Source organism: Pinus tabuliformis, chromosome 3_1 (genome assembly GCF_031772625.1).
Source record: "Pinus tabuliformis cultivar Carrire ecotype Pingquan chromosome 3_1, CPIR1, whole genome shotgun sequence".
NCBI lineage: Eukaryota > Viridiplantae > Streptophyta > Pinopsida > Pinales > Pinaceae > Pinus > Pinus tabuliformis.
In genome coordinates, this window is record NC_142301.1 from 936,703,208 (window position 1) to 936,731,185 (window position 27,978).

The 27,978-nt window shown below is 36.5% G+C and overlaps 1 long non-coding RNA gene across 2 annotated transcripts; it reads left to right on the top strand.

The window, feature by feature from the left end:
• Window positions 1-12,515: 12,515 nt before the first annotated feature.
• On the top strand, window positions 12,516-27,965 carry LOC149190851 (uncharacterized). Of its 2 annotated transcripts, XR_016256525.1 has the most exons (3): window positions 12,516-12,749; window positions 18,470-18,547; window positions 27,823-27,965. It is a non-coding gene; the product is annotated as an uncharacterized LOC149190851 (long non-coding RNA). The 2 variants fall into 2 exon arrangements; XR_016256524.1 differs by lacking the exon at window positions 18,470-18,547.
• Window positions 27,966-27,978: the final 13 nt, after the last annotated feature.

A 27,978-nucleotide genomic window follows, 5' to 3' on the forward strand; every position in this document is an offset into this window, starting at 1 on the left:
AGGACATTTTTTTTCTGCTATTTAGTATTTAATAATCTAATTGTCTCGTAGGTGGCTCTATTTTTTCCAGTTTAAGAACATAATTAACTGATATATCAAGAAAAGATTTTTTCCAGTTTAAGAACATAATTAATTGATATATCAAGAAAAGAGTATTGCTTATGTTTGAACTTTATCATATTTTCCTTTTCCATCTAATGGAGAGAGATGGGCATACTATTCAAATATTTTAAGCACTAGAGTACCAATTATAAACAGGTGCTAACCTATGGTTTGTGCAGAGTTTTGATTGAGTGAAATAATTGAAGGGTCTCTACAGGCAAAGAAGAATCTTTGGAGGACAATTACAATAATTATCCACCAGTATTTGAACCAGAGTTCATTATCATTTTATTAGCCTGGGGACTTAGTTTGAGATCCTTTGTTGGTGCTTTCAATAAAACAAGTGCACCTGTTATTGAGTTGAACTTGAGTGCCTATATTCAACATATCTTTTGCATGTTTTTAACATGAGTCTGATCTTTGACAGACACAAGGCACTTTTTTGAGTTGGTTTAAGGCATCTAGGATTAGGGTTTTTATAGGTCTTATATTTGTAGCATAGGTAAGCGTTAAATTAGAGGAGAGTGCTTTTTCTTATTTTTGTTCCAAACTTTCTAATACAGAAGGATGAAACTAAACTTTAAATTCCTTTTAACTATGAACTAAAGAACGCTCATGATCTGATATAGGTTTCTTACTTCCTTTGTCTGCACTAATAAATACATAATTAGGGTGAAGAGAGAGCCTGTTCTAAAATCAGGATTAGTACTAAAACAAAATCTGCCCAATCAAAATAGGACAAAAACCAAAATCACAAGCTATGTTTATATTTGATCTCTATTCAATGACCAACTGGGTATTTTATACTCTATGCATAAGGAAGCCCATGATCTGATAAAGGTATTCCACTTTAAACCAAATTCCCCTATCTGCAACGAGCAGGGTTAGGCAGGCTACTCTAACATCAGAACTGCAAAAACCATGACTGAAATATCTCCAAAGTGAGCAAAATATGTTAGAATTCAATCATAATTCATGAATACATGGACAATATTAGACAACCTCCTCTACGATCAGAACTACTACTAAGACAAAAGTCTGGAAAAATACCAAAAGTTAGCACAAAATATTCGAATTCAGTCATAATTCATTGCCTGGTATAAAATCATTAAAGAAAAGTAGCATTTTCCAAGTTATCCATATTGAATATAGAATCTTAGAACAATTGAAAGTTTATATCGGATCAATAAGTCACATAAAAAGTTTAGTGTGCAGGTCTTCTTGGGGTTTTTCGGTGCTTGGTTTCATGCTTTCAGGGGTTTGGGACTGTATTCAGATTTCAGCTTTGATCCACAATCTAGAAGCTTCAATGCAAGTATGCTTGAGGTCAGTTTCGTCAATTCTTTTTTTCACTTCTGGCGAAAAGAAGTTGGTATGAAATTATTTGTCATAGGATACCTCCTAATAAAGGATGCCGAAGAGCTCAGTGCTATCACGTACTGAGGTTATTGTTGCCTTAGTTTATCTCTGAGGTTATTGTTGCCTTAGTTTATCTCAGGAAGAGGATATGATTCATGTCTGTATACACTCTTTTCTTTTGGTTGGTTTTTCTGTTTCAGATACTAAGTACAATAGAGCAAAATTTTATCACTCCTTCTGGACTTCCACTAATGAGGCAAGGTAATTTGCCTATTCTCGATTCTACACTACATATTAACAATGTAAAGCCCATTGCACAGTTTGTATAATAAATTACACTACATATTAACAATGTAAAGCCCATTGCACAGTTTGTATAATAAATTTGCAATTTCTGGATTCTACACTACATATTAACAATGTAAAGCCCATTGCACAGTGTGTATAATAAATTTGCAATTTATGTAAAACATACCTGGGTAATTGCAGAGATCTTATAGATAATTTATAAACCTTGAGTGAGTAATGTGAAGTAGCATTAAAGTCATTTTTTTCAATATAACAATAGTGTTTTCAATGGCCAAGAACAAATGGGAGGTGCAAGCCATTTAAGCATTCAAATATTACTGTTGTAAAAGCCTTGCAGGGGTTGGGGGTCAATGTTTTATTGCCTACTTCACTGTTCGACTATATGCAACTGTTTTCCTCTTACTCATATCTTTAATATCCGGTTTGCTCTCAGAAAGGAAGGTTCTCATCTACATTTACATTGAAAATTTGTTTTCTGGCCCAAGCACAATTTGAGGAATGAAAAAAACTCTTGTGAAAACAATACCTATTTGTATACACTGTCATCAATGCTAGTTATTTCCATGATTTTCCTGTTCCCAGGGATTTTTTCTCGAGATTTTTATTTTAGAAATGAACTGATTAGTTAGTCCTAAACTACCTTTGAACTATATATATGTGTATGTGGGCATTAAACTACCATTGAGGTATATATATATATATATATATATATATATATATATATATATATATATATACATGGGCATTAAACTACCCTTGAGGTATATATATGTATGTGGGCATTAAAAAGTAGCTTGAGAAAGTTGTGTTGTTCACAAAATCTGAACATGATCCATTGGCAGAGCTTGTAAATAAATGTTAAGGGATGTAATGGCTTTGACTGTGTCAGAAAATTTCAGTGAATAAAAATGATGGCTAGTTTGAACATGTTTGAACGTATAAGAAAATGATCTTTGCTTTTGAATACCGAATTATTCTGAGCCGATTTGTCTGGTTTAATAACGTGACCATATTCACACAGGTTTATTGTATAGAACATCTATAATCTATTAAGCAAATAAATTATTTATTGGGCAGGTATGCCGTTGCATTGCAGCCTTGTTGTTCTATCGAAATCGTTTTCACTCATGAGTTAAACAAATCACACATTTGTTTTTATGGTCTGGGGATAAATATTAAGCAACCTGTACAAGTTAACCATACCATCGTATTTACTACTGGCTATAATATTTGACTAGCAATTATACCTAGAGTGTGCAGTTTATATATAGCACACTTGATACATATCTTAACTTACAACCTTGAACACTTTCCAATTTTGCAAAGTAAAAACGTCCTTGCTAGCTACTAGTTGAGTAAGGTCACAAATTTTGGAGGAAGTACTCTATTTTATTCCATTTTATTATATTTTGTCAATCAAGCCATAAAATCATGTTGGGCAATAGGACTTCTGTTGTTGATTTCACACGTTTTAATTAAAAACAATGAACTACATTATATTTAGATGTCAGCATTCTCAATAATTGATTAAGATTGAAAACTTTTTTTGAATCTTGCACTTGAGACAAATCAGATGGAAGAAAAAAGCAATCATATTACCACAGGAATTTAAAGGGTTATGGTAAAATGGGATCCAGCTATATGAGAAAATCACAGTAACAAGTACCTAACAAAAATACTTTCAGGAAAATGGGAAAATGTTTTTAGGGCTTAAAATGCATTGAGAGTAAAAGGGCTAGTTGGCCTCTTTTCCGTGGTGGATGCCTTCGAAGTAGTATTCCACATGGTAAGCACATTCTCTGGCCTCTCTGCAATAAGATATACATTTGCTAAAAATCATTAGAATTTAATAAAATCTTCCTTTTCCTCCCATTAATCCCCACCCTAAATCCATTTCTATCTCGCTTCTCAAATCAAAACAATTTAAGACCTCCTCCAAAATATGAGTTTTTTCCCTCAGCATAATAATATAGTTCCGAGATGACACGCAGAAGTGATCTGAGAACTTCACGTGCAATTCCTTAATGTAGCACCATATACTTTTCCTTATATCACTCACTACGTTGTACTTTTCCTTATATCACTTACTGCGATGTAATAGACTAAGCCATGCCTATAATTCTAGCTAGACTTAATTTTATGTATCATGAGTAAACCACTCGAGCTTAGTGCAAGTAACAAGCTTGATTAAGCTCAACAAGCGTAATTGAAAAATAGACTCTTACACATGCACAAGACTATCAATCGTCCTGAAGATAGGACTGTAATTACATAAGACATATATCTTATCATATTCAAATTGTTGTTAGATAATTATGCCTCTGTAAATGCCCAGACTAGTGTGATTAGATAAAGTTAATCCACAAGAGTGATATTAACTCCATGTAACACTAGCAAGGTAGCTGGTATTATTACTGTGTATTTAACTAACAACCAGGAATTACTAGACTAACCATAGGTAATGCTAGTGTTCTAAATAGGTAAGCATTACGACATAGATAAGTAATACAAGTAGTGCTAGTGTTCTAAATATCTAAGCATTACTACATAGATAAGTAATACACTATTTAGCCTAAATATCCTTTGGTAAGGTTACTAACCCTTTTTTATGATGAGCTAGTAATACATATCAAGGTATTAATCAAGCATGGTTACAAAGTATGCTAACAGTCTAACTAGATTACTCTTATGGTCTAACTAGCATTAAAAATCAAATCTTTACCAAAAACAATACCCAGATTCTCAGAGTCACTTGCTCTGATGAAACAATCATGTTATATAATCTCAATTTCATTTATTGCAACCTTAAATCCATCCTTTTGTCAAAAAGAAAACATATTGTCCCTCTAACTTTCCGAGATTTTAGTGACAGGCACATTTGAGAATAACTCTTTAAAATACATACACAATAAATAAAATTATGATTTTACTTGCATGTCAAAACCAGATAAATCTATTTCTGCGAGTCCTTTCCATAAAAATGCATAGATTTATCAGACTAGAGTCTATTGTTAACTAATAATCTATTTCTGCAAGTCCTTTCCCTAAAAATGCATAGATTTATTAGGCTAGAGTCTATTGTTAACTAATTCCAAATATTTCACTCAAGTAAGAGAACAGGAAAATATGGAAATTAGAAACAAAAGACAGTTATAGAAAAAGTAATATAGAATACACAAATGTACAGGGAAGTAGGGGGAGTAAGAGGGTATGAGAATGAAGATTCCGCAGTAAAAGTGAGAGCTCCAAGCTAGGAGACTCTGAGACCCCTAAGGAGATCACTCATGACACAAGATTCAACAAAAACAATGAAGACTTCATCTCTGAGAGCCACAAGTTGACAACAAGGAGAACTGGATAATGAGTAACCTGGTTGTGCAACGGCTAAAAAGACCCACACAATAGACTAAAAAAAGGCACATTCCCATCTTTGCTTTTACATCAGTATGTCCAGCATACCGCGCTTTTAGAAACTGGAAGTAAGGTATAGCCTTTTTGTAAAAAACAAAGATTAAGGTTTTGATAATATAAGAAAAATATTATTAGGTCAAGCGAGCAAAAATAGATTGTAAAGTAGAGAACCTGCATCAACTTACTCGGCAAGGCTGAGGTTTTTCCATATATGTAAAATAGTAAAAAAAGAAGTTCGATAACATAATTTTAAGAAAAATCGAATCAAAACATTTGGATTTTCACCCAAAACAATTACGGCTACACCAACGTCAAAGACGATTTTTCTATTTGAACATTTCATGACCTACTCAAGTCCTGTGCATTACTTTGCCTTGTATTCATAGGAAATTTGTTATGCCATTATTAAAATATCAATCCATAGTCCAAACGTATTTTACCAAAAAGGGTAAAACGTAAACAAAACAAGAGACATGACTACATGGTGAATAGAACAAGAAATAGGACTCAAGGTTTCTGGCGAATAATAAGCGTAAATCACCTCCGTGACGGCATACATTACCACTATAAAATTGAGTTTTGGAGATACAAAACCTACTTTACTAGAAATAGGAAACATAAACATAACCAGAAACAAAACAAAACTAGAATTGTGACTATAGAATTTTGACGGATAAGCAACTTAAACCCACCCATCTCCTTGAATATATCATGCACTTAAAAACTGGTGGTGTTGTAGAAGTGTAATCCCAACAGAGGAATGGAAATGATAATAGGAACAAGAACTGAATGGAAAAGAGGTATACTAGTCAAGCCTCTACTGACATTGATCTGAACAATGTTGCCTGTCATCAAATGGGTATTTAGCACAGGGTAGAGAAGTCCATCGGTCGGGTAGATCTAATCTTCCATTCATTGCCCATCATAGTTTTAACAAAAATTTACTTGGGAATATCGACCTCCAACCTAAACCGTTCTATTGAATGACATATGGCAAGCTATTAGTTATTTCAAAAGTGAAAATCTCTACATAAGCCACCAATAAGGCATTGGTTCACTAGTGAGGTTAGCAGAGTTTAACCCAACCACCAGGCTTCACTATCACTGTTGTCCACACCACCTAAATGGCATAACAGGAAAGCATCGGGCGATTTTGGTAGAAATATTACCATCCAGACTTATCACCTAAACCAACGGAAGTCACTCATGGACAAGTTTCTTGCATTAATTCTTATAATTAAACAATAAAAATAAAATGTAGTTACCTACCTCTTGAGTGGGTTTAGTATCCTCTGGAAACCTCTCCTCTGGCACAGAGCCTCGATCCTACTTGTCTCAGCTCACATCCATTTCCTCGGCATCTGATTTCATTGCTCCGGAACTCTCGGAACCCTGTGTTATAGGCAAATCTGATGCCTTTTTTTTGTCTCTGACATTTATAGGGACGACTGGATCATCACAATCCACCTGTGGTAGAGCATCTAGATGGTGACCTCCTACAGTCTTGGGACATTTTATTTCCTTGTCTTAATCAACGCATTTTTGCTCTCTTTTTTGCTTAATTTCTTCACTGATTTCAGGGTCGGAAAGACACCTATTGTCTTCTTTGGCACATAACCCATACCTTCGGCTCCATCTTCCTCCGCGGGATCTTGTACATACAGCCTCTTGAGTGCCTCTTGCACTTGTCTAGAAGTGTTTTAAAGTTGCAAAGAGTGATGGAGGCTTGGGGATGGGCCATCGCACAGGAGTGTGGGGAACCTTGTGCAGATCCCTTCGTAGAATGAAACCACCACGATTGGAGGCACCTAGAATCCAATTTATTGTATTCAACCAAATGTATCAAATCAAACCTGCGACAACATGGCCGCGACCTTCCTCTTTCTTCCCTGGAAAAACCCTGCAACGTGAAGGAAATGAATAAATTTTGATATTTGAGAAACATAATAGGATGATATGGCGACCTTCCTCCCTAGAACGCGAGGGAAATGAACAAATTTTGATATTTGAAAAACCCTGGAACGCGAGGGAAATGAAAAAATTTTGATATTTGAAAAGCAGAAATGCGGTGAAACCTTGAATGGAACTTAAATGAAATGATTTTGTGTTTTTCAATTGGAATTAAATTCCATTAAATGAAATGTGTAAGTGTTTTCTTTGGATTAATAGGGGGTATTGCTTATGGTAAAGAATTATTAATCATATGACGCTTGTTTCTATGTAGGAAAAATTATTTGGGGGGATTTTGGTTGATTTTTCAATGTAATCATGTTACATTAAAGGTGAATTATGGTGACATAAAAATAAGTTGTGTGGTTAAAAAGTGCAGTGAAGTCGTAATGTTATAAGATTAATGATTATTTCTAATAAAATGTTTGGTTTAGTAAAACTAACTAATCTATGGAGATGCTCCAATATTAGATAAGAAATTGCAGATAGAACAGAAATCAAATGGAAATAAGGAATTTGTCTAGAGAAGATCATATAGAAGAATCCAAGAGGAATTTCCATGGCAGTGTAACCCTAGGGTTTTTTCTGGTGCGAAGATGGGTTTTCACCTGCACCCGGGAGCGATAAAAGCGTGAGGGAATGGTCACAACGCTAGCCAACAAGGGTCAGTGCACATGGTTTATATTTATCTGCGGCGGTTTGGCAGCTTATGGTATCGCGGGTTTTCTTGGTCAACTAGTAAGGGGATCAAACGGTGGAGGTGAACGTTTTGTTTAGTTGGGCCAATGTCTCTCAGAGGGTGCTGTGCACAACATCACATAGGGATAGTATAACGGAGTACATGTGAACATCATTTTGTATCGACGAGGAACTTGTGGATTATTCTTCTCATTCTATGGAGGCTTCCCAAATTTGGGTTGAGGGGCCACATCAATACCAAATTGGGGTTTCAATGGCGATACACCATGAACCAGAAGTCCAGATCAACGCATTTACCTCAGAGATGGATGATGTGAAGGTTTCCCTAAATGCCTTAGGGTTTTCCCACCCGGGCTCGACGGTAAATCCGAACTTTCTTCAGCTACAGGACGACCAGGCTCAACCGGTCCTGAATATCCCATCACCATCGGAGTTACAGTACTGGGAACTCGAACAATAGGGTCTCACAACAAATGTACAAGGGGCGTCTTATGCACGAGCATTCATGGGACTGATACATATGGCATCGTAAATACTGGGAATAATGTACCATGCTCATGAGGAGCAAACCCCCAAGGCTAGCGACCTACTCCTGCGGCTCGCACTTCAGGACGTTTTGATGGCATCACTCGTCAGGAACCTGGTATTGAGGATACTAGAGCATCGGATTTGGATGAGTATGAGTCAGCAGAGGATGAACAACACCCGATAAACCACGCACAAAGAACGGGGGGAAGAAAAAAACAAAATGCACCAAGGTGCATGAGAAGGGGCGTTTGTTGGTATTCAGAGAAGGTATCAGTATGGCCCAAGATGCATTTACTGAGAGTATTGTGCTTGTTGGAAGGGTTCGTGGTCGAAATTATAGCCCTAGGTGATTGAAGCATTGGACTGTGGAAATTTGGGGACATTTATTGGACTAGTTGCTGGCGATTATTACCATGACAAGAGGTTGGTTTGCACTCATCTTCATGCAACCAGACCAAGGAGGAACCATTTTGGTGGAACTTGGCCATAAAAGGGACATCTATATTTGCATAGTTTTTTAAGAGAAAATATACCTAGTGGATTATGATTGTAGGCACATCACTTTAGTATCTAGACTGATGTGTAAACACTAACCAAAGGGTATTTAGCTAAACCCACAAAATTATTATAGGTGCTTCTAGAGAAGTAGGTGTTCTTGTGCTCTCATTAGTTAGGTATGGACAATGAAGGTAAAGTAAGTGAAGGATTTGGCCACTAGTCTTTCCTATAATTTTGGTCCAATTTTTCAACATCACCATTTTTAAGGTAGTTGTACATTTAGAATTGAGAAGGCCAACGTGAAACTGAGATAAGCTTTGATGGATCCTTTTAGTCGAAAACTACAATTGGGAGGAGATATCAAACATATTTTGGGAAGAGTATCTAGTAATGTGGCTAAGATGAGGATTATGATTGCCTAAAGTAGGTATGTTGCATGTGTATATATTTCCCCATGGTTATTGTAGTTATCATCATGTGTAATTGTAATAAAAAATCCACAGGGATATTAGAGATCTACCTATGTATGCTAGTCCTACCATAATAAAGTTACACATGTAAAGGCTTCATAAAGAAAGTTACCTACTTGTGATCATCATAATCCAATATTTAGATAAGGGGAGTTATCATAGGTACAATCCATACTTACTAGGTGAAAGTTTGATATGTGCCATGCGATTCAAATATTGGTCATCAGAGGAGGACATATATGAAGCATAGAACCCAACTCAAGGATGAGTTGGAAGGCATGACCGAGGCATTTTTGTGTATCATCTTTTACTAAGTTTTGGCACAAAGAGAAGCTCAACAAAACTTGAAAAATATGAATTTGTAGAAGTAAACATGTAGAAGGTTGAATATGTGGATTTATATAAGGCTAAGTACCCAAGGCTAACGAGTCATCTCATATATTCTTTGCACCTACTTTTATGGATAATTTGTGTATCTCTCTAAAGAAATAAACTCTTTTGTACTCCTTTTTTTGTTTGTTAAGTGGCTTATGGTTGGTTGATTCTCTATTATAATTTTGAATCTTTTGCAGCTACTCTAGTTTCCTATATATACGAGGTTTGTAAGGTACTTAAATAGATTCAATATTAGGGATAATTTGTAAGAGGGGTTACATTTTTTTATTATCAATTTTTGGTGTTCACTCTACATTAGAGTTATGTAATACCATGCATGTTATTAGTATAACGAAATATTGTTCTACTGATCTGTTTGTATTTGTACTATATTTGGGTGATATATGCATGTTTTTATTCATTTGAATGATGTTAGTTCTAATGGTTTAAATTGGCACCAATAATATCATAATGAATGTGATCCCCGCTAAAATATTTGACATTTTGCGCATTACTTAATGGGAATTATTATATGTGCCTCGAGTGAGACTTTCTTGCTCCTAGAAGATGGAATATTTTAGGAAATTAGACAATAATAGGCCATGTTTGGAAACATTCCATTAACCTTGAGTGTATCATAGAGCCAACATAAAATAATGGGAAATAATTGTCTAAAATCTTTGAACTATGGTAGATAAGTTAAATTAGGGTTTAGTGATTGAGGGGGTAGGATTAACCTACAAAATGGCTTCAAGTGATTTAAATGATTTTAACCATGGCCCTAAATTTCCCCTTAGAGCCTCAAGCATTGAATCTCTTTCAAACTGAAAATCTTACCCTTGAATTGCAAGGCATTAGCCAACCCTATAAAAAACTTAGCTATAAACAGTTTAATCAAGTTCACTACCCTCATATTGTCATTATACAAGAATCAATGGCAGATGGGGAAAAGGGGATCCAATTACTATAGAATTCTCTCCCTCATCGGGAGTTTTTATCTAATGATGTTATTGGCCATTTAGGGGGCCTTGTCACAAGATGAAATGTTGGTTTCATTAGCCTAAAAAATGATTATTCTATTCACTCAGGATTCTTTGTTGATATTTAATCTGAGGTCCTGGACATGTCTTTTTGTTGATTAAACCTTTACAAGCTTTATTTGAATAGATAATATTTCTAGCTCTCTTTTGTAAAGCTTCCCTCCATTCACTTGGGTCACACTACTATCGAGGGAGATTAAAATTTCTCTTTGGGGGGTTTTGAAGTTTGGGATCCATAAGCTTAACAAGACCCTCTTTTGAAGTTCTTTATAGACCTTTTTGACAACATTCTCCTCTATGATATCCTCCCTACAAATCTTATGCCAACCTAGCCTAATTATAGATGAATAAATGCTCACATTGCAAAGAAACTATATCATTTTCTTTTATTTGAAGATCTCTTGGACACAAATCTCTAAATTTTTCAATTCATGTAGAATTCAATATCTCTAAACATGTGCAATAGAAAATGATAGAGCTCTTATATGGCCCCTCCCACTTGAAGATTAAATTCCAATGACTAAAGATACTTCTCAACATATTAACCACTCAATCTTGCATGGTTAATATCCACTATTAGAGTTACAAGTGCAAGTTCTTCACTAGCCTCCCAATTGACACCTTCATCCATTTCAATTATATGTGCATGTAGTCCAAAGATCCTCTTTGCAATTTTAGGAGAAATAAATATGTATAGGAGAGAAGTTATAATATAAAATTAAACAATACCAAAGTTCAAATAAAACACCATTACTTAGACTATCCAAAATGAGAATTTCTAAAGAAGAAACTAGAAGCTCATCTTATTTTTTATATCATTGGTAAATGAACATGGGTTGATTATTCAATATCTCTTGTAATTGAAACAAACTAATGTATGAGATGAATAATTATAGGTAATAATTCCCATAAATGGTCATGATTACTATGTCACATATTGATATCTTTTATTTCATAAATAGTTTCATCATATCTAATAGATAAAATAACCACGACTTTAGGTAGCACTTTTGATGGATTTTACTCATTGTTAACTAGATTTGTATTTGTTTGTGAGTGAAGTTGAAAAGTGGAAATACAAAATATTTAATAAATGAGAGTAAAGATTATTTGAAGGGTGTTACCAAGCCTATGGCTTGAGGTTTTATATGAGACAACTATATATTTCTAGAAGAATAAAGGTTGCAAGATAACAAGTGTAGCAATAGGCATCAACATATAACATGAAAAATTTTGAACACTTTTTCATGCTAGATATTCTAAAATCTGTAGTAGTAGTCAATATGAATTAGTCACTAAAGGAAAATATTAAACATTTTCCATACAACATATCTAGGAAAAATATTTTCTTTTTAGGGGTTGTATTGAAGTGGCTTGGGATCTTATACATGGACCATGAACATTATGTTACACCTCTTTTGGGCCCTCATGAACCAGTTTTCATCCCTGAACAATGCTTAAGGCCCTAAAAACCATCCCTTAAATGGTCTTCATGAGCATCACTAGGCCAACTATTCACCTTAGAAACACTTGGTAGTGGTTTTGTACATTTTCATAGTCTATATTATTACTGAGCCTTAAAAACCACTTGTAAACTCTAGGATGACAATGGTCTTTCTCCTTAGATAATGTGCAATGTCCCATGCCCCAACCAAAAACATCCAACTAAACAAATTATTCCGCTTAAATAATAAAATTTGTAAAATATTCCAAATTCTTTGGATTTAATATTCCACATTCTTTGAAAATCCATTTGATTAAAAGACAAATCTTCATCGATGACATGATTGGACAGTAAACATCCTATCCTGCCCTTAGATTCAAAGCCTCTTGGTAGTTTGTCGCCATTGCATGTATCCCTCGACCTCGCAAGCCCGCATCTGAACAATATTGGTTTGCAATCGCATAAGCATTGCCCAGAATCGATCCCTGAGCCACTAGATCTCTTCGTGCATGGCTTCCAACAATTCATTTGTGTTTCTTCACCGTCAAAACGAGTTTAGAAAAGGTAATTTTCTGCAAAAGGGTGCTAAAATTGCAAAGCGCCATTATTTTTCCTGTTGTCGTCATGAATCGTATAAGCTTTCTCCTGATGCAGTTATTTTGAGTTCTTGATTGGAAAAATTGGCTATATTTCGGATTTCTGGAAATATTTCATTAAATAATCCATTGTATTCTCTGAACTAAATCTGTCGAAAGAGGCCATGCTCAAAACAGTGTTTTAAGCGGAAGAATCAGAGATAAAAAATTATCATTAATATATATTCAAGGGTTCTTTCTAGTTCAGTTATTCTGAGCTTTCAATGGAAATGTTTGACTCTATTTTGGCTTACATGAAAGATTTCATAAATTAAGGCTCTCTATAAACAGACTAGAGGAGGCTGTGCTCAATTTTGTTTGAAAAAAACAGCAGAGTTTGGGAAGAAGTGCATTGAGTTAAGGATCATGATTTTGTAATTTGATTGAATGATTTATGTCTCGGTTCTCCACATTTCAAAGTTATTTGAGAATGGACATTGATTATTCTAGTATTTGATGGTGTTATGTTCAAATTACACAGAAGAAGATAGAAAGCTAGGGCTTTTAGAGGCTAAGCATACACAATGGCACAAACTTTACAGGTTTTTGTGAGATTTTTATGACTGACAAATAGCATAGAACATTAGGGCTATCACTAAGCTAAGAAATCTAATGCCACATTCTTTACAGATTTACTTCAACGTGCTGAGACTGAAAATTTGTAATGTTCAGCTGGTTCGTAGATATCTTTTGGCGGTTTCTATTTGTATGGAACCAAGAATTTGAGACCTCAACATGAAATACTATGCTCTGGCAGATTTTCCCTTTCAACGCATCTTTGTGCAATGGAATACAATCTCTAATGCTCTTTAGTGTCTGGAGAAGCCAAAACCAATGGATCAGGAAGCAGGGGCTATCGGAACGATCAGTAATGGAGGGAAACACTATCCTTCACAAGATAGCAACGTAGAGGAATAGGCTGTCCAAGCACGTCGTTAGAGATTTCAAACATAAGCTCTTTGTTTTCTTTAGTGTCGGCTGAAGTTGAGAACTTTTGCCACATTCCGGGATCACCTGTGTCTGTTATATAAGGAGGTATTGTAACCTGCTTTGAACTTCCAGTTTCTCTCTTTGAAAGTTTGTATGGAAAACCAGTGCTGGATCAAAGGTTTACTCATATGAAGGATGCGGAAAATGAGACTCCTTTAGCGAGTCCAAGAAAAATGCCTGGCGAAGAATTGATGCAAAATGATACCTGCAACAGAGCCAACAAAGTTTCAAAATTAGAGCTAACCATGCCAATTAAAAATTGCAAACAACCTGGAATCATATCTTCAGGACAAGATTGTTCGAAGCACCCCAAAAATTCAAGTATGTTGCCACTGTGCTACCTTTCTATAAACTGAAATTATTTATTTTATTGTTGTAATATCAGTGATACAGTCTTGGTTCAAACATTTGAAAGATAGACTTGATTTTTCATCTAGTTGATTATGAGACTCTATACTCAAGATCATGAGAAAAAAAATCCAATAATTTTTAGCTAGTCAAGCATAAGTTCCTGAAAGTTAAATAGTAACTGTCTCTATCTTGTTTCCCACTGTGCAGACAGGCATATCGCTGATTTTAGCAAGCCTTAGCATTTTCCTCTCTACCTTCATAAGGAAGCAAATTTCTGAACTCTTCCCTGACACACATGAAAGTCATATGCAGTTTCTGCAATGGTATTGACAAATTGTAAGAAATTATTGTATAAGAACCTTCTTATAGTCCTTGCTTCTCAATTCCAAGCAGATGTCCAACCATCCAAAATACATAGTTCCTTCTTCCTTAGTCTTTTAGCTATTGCAGTATGATTGATGGAGCAAAGATTTAACTGTCCTTAACATTAGCACTAAGAGGATACACACTAAAGCCTGCCATAGTCATTCTAGCGCCCCGTTTTCGTGCGGCTTCATACCTCTCAATACTTTCTTCCCCCTCACAAGAAATTATGTTCACTATGTCTCGGGCAAGGCATTATTTTTCAATATTCATACGATCTATGATATTCCTTTTAAGTGTAGCATCTAGAGACTCAAACACTGATGAGTAACAGTTTAATGCTTCCATGAACTAGAACAAGAAAGGTGTAGCATTAGTGTTAATCTGTTGTTCTACTACTATGACCAAGAAAGGTGTAGTATTAGTGTTAATCTCTTGTTCTTTATGGTTGAGAGACTTCGCCATCCTAAGAAGTTGGTCACGCGGGTTCTTTGTAGACACACTTTCATTGGACATGTGATGCAGTTGGAATGAAAAGTTGAGTGCTAAAACCTCATCTAGATTTATGTCAAGCATCCTTCATGCTCTACTTTGAACTCAGGCATACTTGTCACCATCTGTCTCACATCGGGTAGAGCCTTATAATGAAGATGGGCAAACCTCTGGTGCCATAGTTCAGATTGTAGAGATGTGTCGCAAGACATGGCTCCCAATGGACTTCCTCCAACTTGATGCGAAGTGTCAACCTGGAACCCAAGAGTAAAAGCATCTTTAAAATTCATTTTCCAAATGCGTACCTTTCCATTGATGAATGCCACCTTGTATCCTTTGTTTTCCATTGTCGGAATGGACACAAGGTTCTTCTTGAGATTAGGTACATATAGAACTTGTAAATGAATCGTGTTACCTTGATTCAATTGAAGGGTAACATTTCCTACTCCCTTCATGGGATAGGTGGCATCGTCTCCAAGAATAATTTCCAAGTTTGTCTCCTTCTCTATCAGATTAGAGAGAGCTTCCTTGTATCCAGTGAAGTTCCTTGAGGCACCACTATCAATTAGCCAATTCCCCAAAGAGTTCGGAGGACAGGTAGTGGATAGGGCCGATATAAGATAGTATTCCTTTTCCTTATTGCTAACAACATTTGATTCTTCATACCTGGAGTTCCTTGCTTTCTTGGAGGGTTGACTATTTCCTTGATGTCCTGCATTGCTTTTGCCATTGAACCTGCCATTCCTTTGATTGTTGTTGTTGAAGTTTCCCCTAGAATGGTTGTGATCATCATCATGTGATGTGTCCCTTCTATTTCGACACTCCCTTGCATAGTGGCCAAACTTATTACAAACAAAGCACCTGCCCTTCCTTCCACCCTTAGATCTAGGCTTTCCATTGAAATGACCTTTAGACCCTACATTATTTCTCCTTTTGGAATGAGAAGAGAAAGCAGTGGGGTTGCCTCTATTAGAAGGAATTTCTTGCTCCACAATTCTTGTTTCTTCTTGAATGCATCTCGACATTAATTCTTCAAACCCTGGAATTCGATCATTATTGAGAATAGTGGTTCTAAATATATACCACTCGGGTGGGAGTCCTCCAAGGGTAGTGATAGTAAGTTCCCTGCCAGGAATGACCTCTCCAATCGACAGAAGATCATTCTTGCTCTCAGTGATCCTTAAGAAGTAGGATTGAATATCCTCGTCCTTGACCTTCTTAATATCCTTCAACTTATTCTTGAGAAATAAAATTTGATTTGCATCACTAACCTTGAACATGCTGACTAACCTGTCGTAGATCTCCTTGGAGGTGTTCAAATCGGATATGTAGGCAACCAGACGCTTATCAATGGAATCTCTGATAATCTTCTTCGCTTTGACTTCAGCCTTATTGTAATTGTTCTTCGTAGCAAATGATGCATTTGAAGAAGGCTTAGGGATTTTCCCCTTCACATAATCCAACACTTTTTGTTCTTCCAATGTCAAATCAAGAGACATCTTCCATCCATGATAGTTAGACTTTTCACGGAGCTTGTCTTTAGCCGGGAAGTGGGATGAGGAACCCATTGAGCCTTTTGTCCTTGTCCAACTGTCTTTGGTGATTGCTCTTTCACTCTTGCTTGGGCTTTGTCTTCACCTCAACTCTGGTATCATGTTAATTTTTGGTATGTTCTATGCTTAAGAGCAATTTACTACAATTTTTTATTAGCCCAATATCAATATCCAGTTTAGCAATCATATCATCATGATAGTGAATTGCAGATAGAACATAAACATAAACAGTAGAAGACAAGCCAAGATAAGAGGACATAAGATGTGGCACCAACCAAGGACAAACCCTAATGTGGGGAAACCCTTGATCAATTCTTCTTATATTCTTCAATAGTTTAGCAGAGAGAGATAGTACAAATTTATAAATTTGATATTTTATGACAGCAACAGAAAAGCCCTAACCAGAAAAGTCAATGCTAGTTAAACAATGCAGAATTCTTCCTCTAAGCAGCTCAGTCAAAACCAGTCAACTTCGGCCTCCAACAACAAACCCAAACATTCCAAGACAGTTTGAAAAACTCAGTCAAAGTCTGGTCAACTGAAGTCAAACTACAGCCATCAACTAGGGAAGTCAACGCAAGTCAAACCAGAGGTCAGATCACCTCGGTTTTCATGCCCAGATCTACGGCCTACCAAGGAGGAGATGCCTCACCAAAAGAGTAGTCAAAGGGAGGTCAATGTTGTTCAATGCAGCCCAAAAAACAACCTTCTGAAATTCGGTCAATGCAGTCAAACAAAAAGTGTCCTTCCTTTGCACGTGTGAGAGATCGCTGCCTAGATTAGCGTACCCAGTCAAGTGAGGAGAGAGAGATGTGATGAGATGAGATGAGATGATGAAATAATTCCTTGAGGTCTCCTCCTTTTATATGCAACGTTGAGGATGAAATGGGGGTAAAAATGCTTGTTTTGTTTGTTGGCCGACCTTGGCAACTTGTCAATAATACAAATAAATTCATATCTTCATTTTTACATGTCGAAATCGAATGATCTTTAGATCAATCCTACACCTCTCGGAGAGAGGAATCCAAGAAAAATATCAGTTGTCATAAATAAGGTGACCCATATGGAGTTTGGCCCTAGTTGCCAATTTTAACACTCACCAATGATTTCTAACGCCATCTGAAAAAATTATCTCATTCTAGAGGAGAAACCTATGATCACAATTGTAGTGACCTACATCAACATGATTTATTATAGTTAAAAACATAGACATTGTGTCTATTAAGAAAAAATATGCATTTAAAACAAGGAAACATACAAGTATCACAATCTAAAAATGTGAAAGTATGTGAAAATATATAGCAAGATACATTTAAGACGACAATGGAATTAGAGGGATCATAAATAGTTTGGGTTTTGTCATCTTCCTCTAGATGATCTAGTGAATATTCTACTAACTCATCAATGGTTTCTAATGCCATCTGAAAAAATTATCTCCTTCTAGAGGAGAAACCTATGCTCACGATGGTAGTGACCTACACCGACATGATTTATTATAGTTAAAAACATAGATATTGTGTCTATTAAGAAAAAAATTGCATTGAACATAAGGAAACATATAAGTATCACAATCTAAAAATGTGAAAGTATGTGAAAAAGTATAAAAAGATATGTTTAAGTAGAAATATACTAAATCTCAATGTCATAAGCAAAATTGACAAGAGAAAAGGAGGAAATGAGGTCAGGTATTTACATGGCTAAGGAGTTCTGTTAGAGTTTTTCGTACAACCTGATTGAAAATTCAATTGTACTTAACCAGATGTTATACAACTATTTATGAATTTTTATGAAAATCTATTGCCTTATATTTCAGTATCGTACTTGATATCAATGTTTTTTTAGATCATTTTATCTTACTAGTAATTTGTTTTGGGTAACAATGTTTGTTTTTGTTTCACAGGCATGAGGATCTTTGCATCCCATTTGAAAGGTTTTGACCAGTAAAAGATGTTTATCTTCCCAAAAATTATTATACGGGGTATGGCCATCTTGTTTATTTTAGATATTGTTAATTATGCTTGTTTATAACTTTTGAGGTTTTAGCTTTATGAAATATTGACACAATGTTCATATTATGCATTAATTGGAAATTTATATGAACATCTAATGGTATTCGGTATCACTTTTGATTTTATGTGAGATCATGTTTTTTCATAATTATATTTTGTTTTTTAGTCTATTATCATGGTTTTACTTGTCTTTGTAATAAAAAGCATATGTGGTTGATAAAGTAATAATGCTATTGAGTGTTGTAATTACTTTATGTAAAGGGGCCATCACTAGGAGATATTTCTTAGCAAGGTGTAATAACCCTAGTTGCATTTCCCTGCTTATTTTAAGCATTAAAAATTTAAGTAAATTAAATAGGCTGAGTTGGGGTACACAGATTCCAGAGATGAGGTGGAAGGGGAAAACTGCTTGGAATGTGGACTTGTGTGGCATATTCTGGTAGGTAGACACAAAATAAACTAAGAATGACAAAACAAAAACTAACAAGAAAAAAATCAGAGAGACAAGGGGCAACTCGCATGATTTCACAGGCTAAAGAGAGCTTAGCTAGGCAGGCAAAAATGAGGGAGGAAACAAAATGTGGAAGGCAGGTAAATGCTTCCATGTTTATCATCTTAGGGCTATCTAGGAGATGAGGGTCTATGTTAAAATTGGCAACTAGGGCCAAACCCCAGGTGGGTCACCTTATTTATGGTAGCTGATATTTTTCTTGGATACCTCTCTCCGAGAGGTGTAGGATTGATCTAAAGATCATCCGATTTTGTTAAAATTGGCAACTAGGCCAAACTCCATATGGGTCATCTTATTAATGACAGATGATATTTTTATTGGATTCCTCTCGTCAAGAGGTGTAGGATTGATCTAAAGATCATCCAATTCTGACATGTATTCATGGAGATATGAATTTATTTGTGTTATGGGACAATTCGTCAAGGTTGACCAACAACCAAATTGCCCCCACTTGTGCTCAACGTTTTAGAATAAAAAGAGGTGTCTTGCTAGTCATTTGGACACACACTCGTCTTGTGATCTCTTCCTCTCCACTTGTCTTTGGGTTTTGGTGGGAGGAGAGATCCTAAGAGACTACGCAGCCCTAAGAAGAAGATGCCCTAGCTCTATGCTGTCATGGAGAAGACATGCCCTAGATCTAGATGCAGCCAAGGGAGAGAAGGCTCTACGTTGTCCTAATATGGTAGAAGCATAACATGGAGGACAACTCTTATGGTGGATCTACACAAGGTTCTATGTTGTCCTAAATGGGACCTTTCTACACAACAATAAGAAGCTTAAGTACGCTACCATAAATGATGTCATACCCTAATCACAGAGATACTAAGATGCTGCCTAAATTCCCTATGGAGATGACCTTAAGGCCTAATGCAATCATGAAGGAGGACAACCCTAACGCAATTAAAGAGAAGTCTACACGCTAGCCTAAAAGAGGCCTCACAACATTTTTGTGTATGCCCTAGTCACAGTCCGAATGCACTCTAAATGCTGGTCGTATTCCGCAGCAAAAGAAGGGCTCCATGCTGCCCTAACCAAAGAGATATAATCCGCCGCAAGAAGAGGATTCCTATAAGCTGGAAAGAGGAGAGCCATATGATGCCTAATCTGAACGTTGTTTTGGACAGGGACAGTTTCCAGCTTCAAGCATATGACATGAAGTAGAGTGCTGAAAGATGTGTGTTCAACAAGATTGGACAACATATGATTAGGACTGTGTTGACATAAATGCAAGTGCACAAATTGTTGTATGTTGCAGACTTTGATTTAGATGGATAGAGAAAGGGGTAAAGGCAATAAACAATGAAAGTAATCACTGCATTGAAGACCAGTTGAAGGGATTTGCAATTATAGCCTAGCTGCTCTGCTATGCTGCAAGCCATAGCAAATAGATAAGGCTGGTGAGTGTAAATGGTGCAGCATAGTGCATTGTGATGGGTACAACAGTGATGGAGTGGTGCAACATAGTGCACAGTGATGGAATGGTGCAACATAGTGCACACTGATGGGTACAACAGTGATGGAGTGGTGCAACCCTGTTGGTGCCATATGAATGATCTTCAGAGGAAGATTCTGTCTTGTTTGACCAACATTGACTTCTCTGGTCAAGGCTTTACTGCTGTTGTCATAAAATATCAGATTTGTATATTAGTACTATCTCTCTCTGTGCTGAACTATTGAAGAATATAAGAAAAATTGATCAAGGGTTTCCCCACATTGGGGTTTGTCCCTGGCTGGTGCCACATCTTGTGTCCTCTTATCTTGACTTGTATTCTAATGTTTGTGTTTATGTTCTATCTGCATTTTACTATCATGTTGATGTGATTGCTAAACTGGATATTGATATTGGGCTAACAAGAAAATTGAAGTAAATTGCTCTTAAGCATAGAACATACCAAAAATTTAACATTCGACTTGCGGGGTTTACTCTCTGCCTGGTTCACTAGCCCCTTCCATGCTATTAAGTTTATTAACATTCAGAACATGAATGCTCCTGACTTGTAGATTTGTAGAAAATCCATCCAAATACCAAGCCACTCATAGGCACCAACATTGTGGAGAGTAGATCTAGTATACGTATCAGTCAATTCAGCAGGGAGAATTCCTTCTGTAGCTTTTGGAAGTATATTTATTTTTGTAGTTTTCTGAAGTATACATATCTAATTATATCTCGTATACATATCAGTCAACTCAAAAATTCTCAAAGGTTTGAAGTGCAGAAAGAATTCTCCCTGCTATCAAAGGCACTCCTATAAGCATACATGTATCAAAAGTTGAAACAGAGACAAATGTGGGTGTAACAGAGAAAAGAAATGTTGTGATAGTTGATGTGTAAACGTATTTTTATAGCCAACTACATTATGCCTGCCTCAAAATTTCTAGATTCCAAAGAAATCTTGTCTCCCAAGCCTGCAATTTTAAGATCCTCCTAATTTTTAATGTCTCCGATGTGGCCTTCGTACTTTTGTCTTTTTATTCCATGATTCTGTTTTGAAATTTTTGTTGCAATTTTGTAACTGGGAAATTTGGCAACATAACTGCCAATGAGGCTGCCAACCCTGAAAATGTTGTCAAGCCCAAGTTCTGATGTAGAATAATGAAGGTCATAACAACTTGAAGAGGTAAAATCCAAATACCATGCATATGCCAACAAAAAGCTCCAACATTTTCAACATTTGTACTCTTGTAGTTGATAATTTGTCCGCGTGTATGCTTTTGTCTTGACTGACTGGAGAGCAACAATCCCTTCTTGTATATAATAGTTGTTAATGTTGCTTTAGCCCGTGAAGCTAACTGGTGTTGTTTGTAATGCCCTTGTCGCTGTGACAAGGATCCTAATACCTTTTCCACAAAAAATGCACAAACTAGCACATAGCCTTGACTTTCAAATTGTTTCTTTCCATCTAGAAAAAGTACAAAGGCACTTATAAAATATGGACCGACATATGATGCAGAAGTTTCCAGTGCTGGTAAGGATGCAGTCAAAAGTACTTCCTTCCATAGAGATAGCCATAAGGCTTTTGCTAATGACTCAGTATGACCTTATACCGAGCTTTATCACCAGTGTACTGCTTTATGGATAGTAACTAAACTCTGCAAATGGACCTCATTTGTCAAAATTGATCCTAAATGTGAATATGTTTTCTACTATGCCTGCGATTGTCAACTCTTTTTGTGCCTTTGTGTAAGAAAGGTTGAATTTTTATTTTGTATGAGCACAATGATGACTCGGAACTCTGTCTTGTGTGTCAGTGTCTGATCTATGGAAAAAGATAAATATAGATTTTAATCACTCTTGAATAGACTGTAAATTTTTTCTGGCATTTCATGATGTTGAAAATAGTTAGGTGGATTAGTGCAGAGCTTAAGAAGATATAGAGTTTAATGGCACAACTGACACCATGAAAGAATCTTTGGAACAAGTGGTGGAGTAGATTGTGCCTGAGCAAAGGGTTGCAACAATGTATATGAATTTGGAAAAAGACCCCCATGTAATGATGGGTAAGCACATCAAATCAAGTTTCACTCATGGCATGATATGATAGAGGTACTTAATGATAAAGGCCTACCAGAAATTGGGGCTCCACTAGGTAATGACATTTTGGAATCCAGTTCTGTCAACCAGCCCCTACAATTCGGTGGTACTTCCAATCCAATGGGATACGTGTATTACTGCGAAGTCATTAGGAGATATAGGAGGTTCCTATTTAACTATGGGTTCATAATTTTATGCAAACCTTAGAGCCATTTCCAAAGAAGTGATATCTTGAGGTAAAAATGCAGTGGCAGACAACTAGCTAGGTTGAATTATGAGAAAGGTTCTACAACACTTTATATAACTCTACAAGGAGGAGGCACAGATTGCAAGTTTGATAGAGTTCATTTGGTGTTTCCAATAAATGGACCACCCACAAATTCTAATAATAGGATCCCCAAAGGAGTACCCCTTAAAGGAACTTTGCCATCTGTGGTATAAAGAAACTGATTCCCTTTTGAAACTATTGATAATATGGTAGGTGGTATTTCTCTAGAATGAAAAGTATTGATCTCCTTGTTGTTTTGCGAGTTGTTGATAGTGTATGGGAAGATGGTGAAAATAGTGGGGAATAAGATAGATCTGCATTCTATTTAAAGGATCATTTTTCAGCAAGGAATGTGTTGTAGTGTAATTAAATCTGCATGTTGTTCCGAAGATTTCTCAATCAAATAGATCTGCAATCTATTTAAAGTTTATTTCCTTCCAAACTCAGTGAATATCCAGTGTTGGGTTGTGAAAGTGTGCTTGATATCTAACTTGGACGGATCCTAGCTGGTGTAGAGTATCCAGTGTTGGGTTGTGAAAGTGTGCTTGATATCTAACTTGGACAAATCCTAGCTGGTGTAGAGTCCCCCTGAGGGTCCACTCAAGCTCACTACTATGTTATTGCTAATTCACTAATTTTTTTTGAAGCAGCACTAGCAGTTCTAGTTCCAGTAGTATATCTAGTAGTATACCTAAGAGCATATATATGCATACGTAGCAGTAGAACAAACAGAGTAAGTATATGAACCTTGAACCAAGCTAGCATCATGATCAGCCTCTGTTAAGGAAATATCTCCACGTGTTGTGGGGGTCTCACCACACCAAACGCATCTTAGAGACCCTTGTCATGACCAGGTTAGCCCTGTAACTTCACTGCCTTCTAACGTGTTTGGAGGTTGTTGTTACCACTAGATATTGGTTTCATTCATTGTTCACAGGTAGCAAACTTTCACTGCCATATTTTGTTGAGAAATATCAGGAACCTTGAAGGAGGAGGGTAGGGTCAAGCCTTGCCTCCATGTACTCGAATATGGAAAATAAATGCAGCCTTGCAGCCATTTTCCTAGTCCGGGTTAAAATTGCAGTCAACCCACATTACTTTCACTGGCAAGTATTTGAATGCAGAGCTAATGTAACAAAAATTAATAGAAAATACAGTGGCAAGCCAATTCATCTTGACATGACAGTATATCCAAGCCTGGTTTGGATGACACTTAGACATATAGCTCTTGGGAGTGTAGAAGCTTTTATAAGGTCTCAAAAATGGATGTGAGATCGAATAAATTAAGTATCGTGATGTAATTGGAGGGTGGAGGGGGTCAGCCCTATCGAGACCTGGTTCTAGCCAAGCAAACCATCAGCAGGTTTCTCACAACACTCTACTCTATTTTACAACTACAAGAAACACTACAACCTTGCATTTTGGTAGATTAACCCTACCACAAGTTGTTTTAATGCATTGGATATGTGCACTTTTCAATTTTCCAACTTCTCATTAGCATCATTGCCATCCAATATCACATTTAACATATTCACCTTCACATTAGACTGTTTCTTGTAGAAAAATAAGGACACTTCTAGCAGTTTGCAACCCGACTTCTAAGCTTGCCCAAATTCACACGAAACACATGATAATCCATGATTCAACGATTTGGGAAACTTTTGAACAGACAGATAATCAGTGATCCGTGTGCTTTGAGGAGCGGATGCACACATTATCTCCAATATGGTCGGGGAGTATCCTGTAGCATTAACAGGTGAGGCGCATCTGTCAACAACCCTTCCGGACCGCCAAGACAGTTTTATAAGCTCTGCATTTACTACCATTTTTTTTTTTTCTGTGAGGCCGATCTTCCATAGTTTTTGCCTAAAACAGGTATTTGTTTAGGCTTTCTATTTGTTTTATTAAAAAATAGCTCTTTGAATAAATTATTATCATATCCTGTTGCCTGTTCAGATTGTTGGGGCTACCTTTAGATTCTATCTTTTTTATTGTACAGACTTTAAACACATATCCAACCCATTTCCTTGTAAGCTTTACTAAGCATAGGATGATAATACGGGGCATTTTCTTGGATCGGATTCCAGCTTAGTTATTTCCTCTGCTTTTGGGCATATGTAAAGTTAAGTGTATTTTAATGGAATTTGATTGCTTGTTTCTTTGTTTTAAGATATTTGCAAATTTCCTTGCTGACACTCTGACATCAATGTAAGTTCATCCATATGGCACCAATAGGATGCTCATCAAACTGAGTCGAACATGGTCAACCCTTGACCCAATACAGCTCCCAAAAACACTGATAACTGCTTGCTGCACTAGCTGTAACTGCTTTATGAGATATGGCGTCAACATTCAATCCTCTTCCTTCACACAGTTACCAATCCATGACTTCGAGGTGCAGCTCCACCATTGTCACGCTTTCAAGTCAATACCTTTGCTGCTAGCTATGGCCTGTGGTCTAGCCCAGCAGCAAGTCTGGCCTCTGATCTTCAGTCAACAAATAATATCAATGCAGTAGTATAAGTCGTACAAGGACTTGACTCAATCTGAGTGTACTGATTTGAACTTTGGTCTAGGATAGATTTCATTAATATAATATGACTGTAGGTTACCAACCTTATAAACAGTCCTCAGGAATAGTTTCAATCACAATGCTGTCATCATCATGTTGCCACTGAAATACTATGCTGATCCTTCAAGTCTCGATATGCTGTTAGGGCTTCTTCCCATCAGCGGATTGGGGTCTCTCATTGATGTGGCTTAGGACCTCATCATAACTGTGAAGCCTTCCTTTATAGTGGTATATAGTTCCTCTAGCCAGCGTAGTAGAGCCCTCCTTAACTGCTGGTTAGAACCTCTTTTGACAGCGTATAGGTCCTCCTCATAAGACAACTGTAGAGACTTCTCCCTTCAACGCAGCTGGGCTTCAAAACTGCGGCTAAGACGTGCTAGGTCTCCTTACTTGAACAACACCTAAAACACATCCTTTAGGACTGTGTGTTGAGTCTCTTTCTTATTGTGGATTAGGGGTTCATTTAGGCTCCCTTTGATTGCGTCTTAGCTGTGAATAGAAGACTGCAACTAGGGCTCTTTTGGAGCTTCCTTTGATAGTGTATGGAAGCCTCCTTGCTGTGATGAAGAACCTTCTTTTGGGACAGCGAAGGAGCCTCTCTTCACTGTGATTTAATCCCTGTGAGTGCACCTTTTCCAGGCCCCAAAATTGTCCCTCAGCATTGACTTCATGTGGATTTGTTAGAGGTTTGTTGTCTACATTTCCTTTTAAAAATCTAGTGCATGAATGATTGTCCACATGTTCATGGAGAAGAGAACATATTTGCATTTGATGTGGTCCAGAGAGAAATTTTTTATTTGGTCAAGCCTGTATTCTTCATCAATGATTTTCTTGACATCGTTTTCATTCTCAGCACTGTAGTTGTATATGTCATCGAGGGTTTCATTACAGTTTAATCAATCTTCTGGGGCTGTCCAACTTTGTTATTGTCAACAATAGAGCTATCTATAGGTGGAAATGGATTTGTATGACTTAAAGCTTCAATAATTGTGTGTTTATAACATACCCTTTGTTTGTCTACCAAGGAATATCCATCACATATGTCAATAACTTTGTCTTCCAGATGAGTATTGACAGTAAAAGGATGAGACTTCCCTATCCCATCTGGCTTGAGGAATAAATTCAGATCGTAGGCATAAAAAATAGTAGGACTGTCGGATTCCATGATATAGGATCTTTTAGGATTGAACTATAAAATTAATTGTTTCTTCACTCATATAATCATAATGGTCACATTATTGCTTTGCTGGCTTTGAAAAAGTATATTGACCTCAAACTCTAGGAAACCATGATTACTTCCCTTTATTTCTTACACGATCATGATCAACATCAAAGTGCAACATGGGGGTTACATTACTCCTACTCAAACTCACAATGAAATGTTGAGGTGCCAAGTGTATTACCATGAAAGTCTACAGCTCCCTTACTTTCAGTGTCTGTGAAAATAGGATTAGTTTATTGAACTGTATTTCTGTGACCTCAAAAGTGTATTCAGGATTTAAATTATCAGAAAGGAAAGCATGATCTTCATCATCCTTTTCATATGGTTGATCTTTTGGGGTAGAAACATGGTTTCTACCTGCCTAGAACTGCATATGGTTTGTATCAATGGTGGAAATATTAAAAAAATCTTCATTTCCTCTGTTTATCTCTTTGTCATGTAGGAAAACAGAGTACAAGAATATGGGTTAGTCTGACTCGTAACTGTAAAGTTGCTGAGTCTCAATTGTGATTATGTGATCTTGGAAGGTTTTGAGAGTATATAAACTCTTCTCAATGTATGTCCTTTCCTTGCAAGACTTGGAGAGGGGGATATAGAGTCTTCTTATTGGAATGCAGAGGTTGTTTGACTTTGTATAGTTGCTTATTATCTAATCATATGAAGAAAAAATAGAGTTACAAGAATACAAGTTTAAATGCCAGGCCTTCTTCTACTTATGTTTTGGAGAACACATATCACCTGATCATTCTAAACAACAAAACACAATAGCCAAACTCATTCCTATACCTCTTTAATTTTTCTCCTTTCCAAATAGGCTGAATGATCCTAAATTCAGTGGCAAAGTACCAGCCTTCTCTTCATGCAATCTCAAAACAACTCTGAGGGCCAACCTACCTTCATTGGATGAACGGAAAGGTATTAGCACATCTATTTAGGGTGCATCTTTATGTGCATTTGTGGCTTCTTCAGCACAAGCGTACACAACAGAGATGATTTGGTTTTGTGCTTGTGCTGAGGTGAGAAATGGCATTTTATGAACAATGCTGCTCAGTGTTCCTTGAACAGAGTTTATATTGTTATAATCCTTGTGCAATTCAGTACTAGTTTGGAGAATTGATGGCTATTTCATATTTGTACAGGTCATGCTCGGAGGCTATTTTGCTTTGAAAAGAGTTGAATATCCATGTACAGATTTATTGTATCCATTTCCATTTGGAATCAATAAACCATTAAAAAGTTTTTTCACCGCCTTTGGAAGTAATAAATACCCTATTGATATTCATTTTTATCTCTAG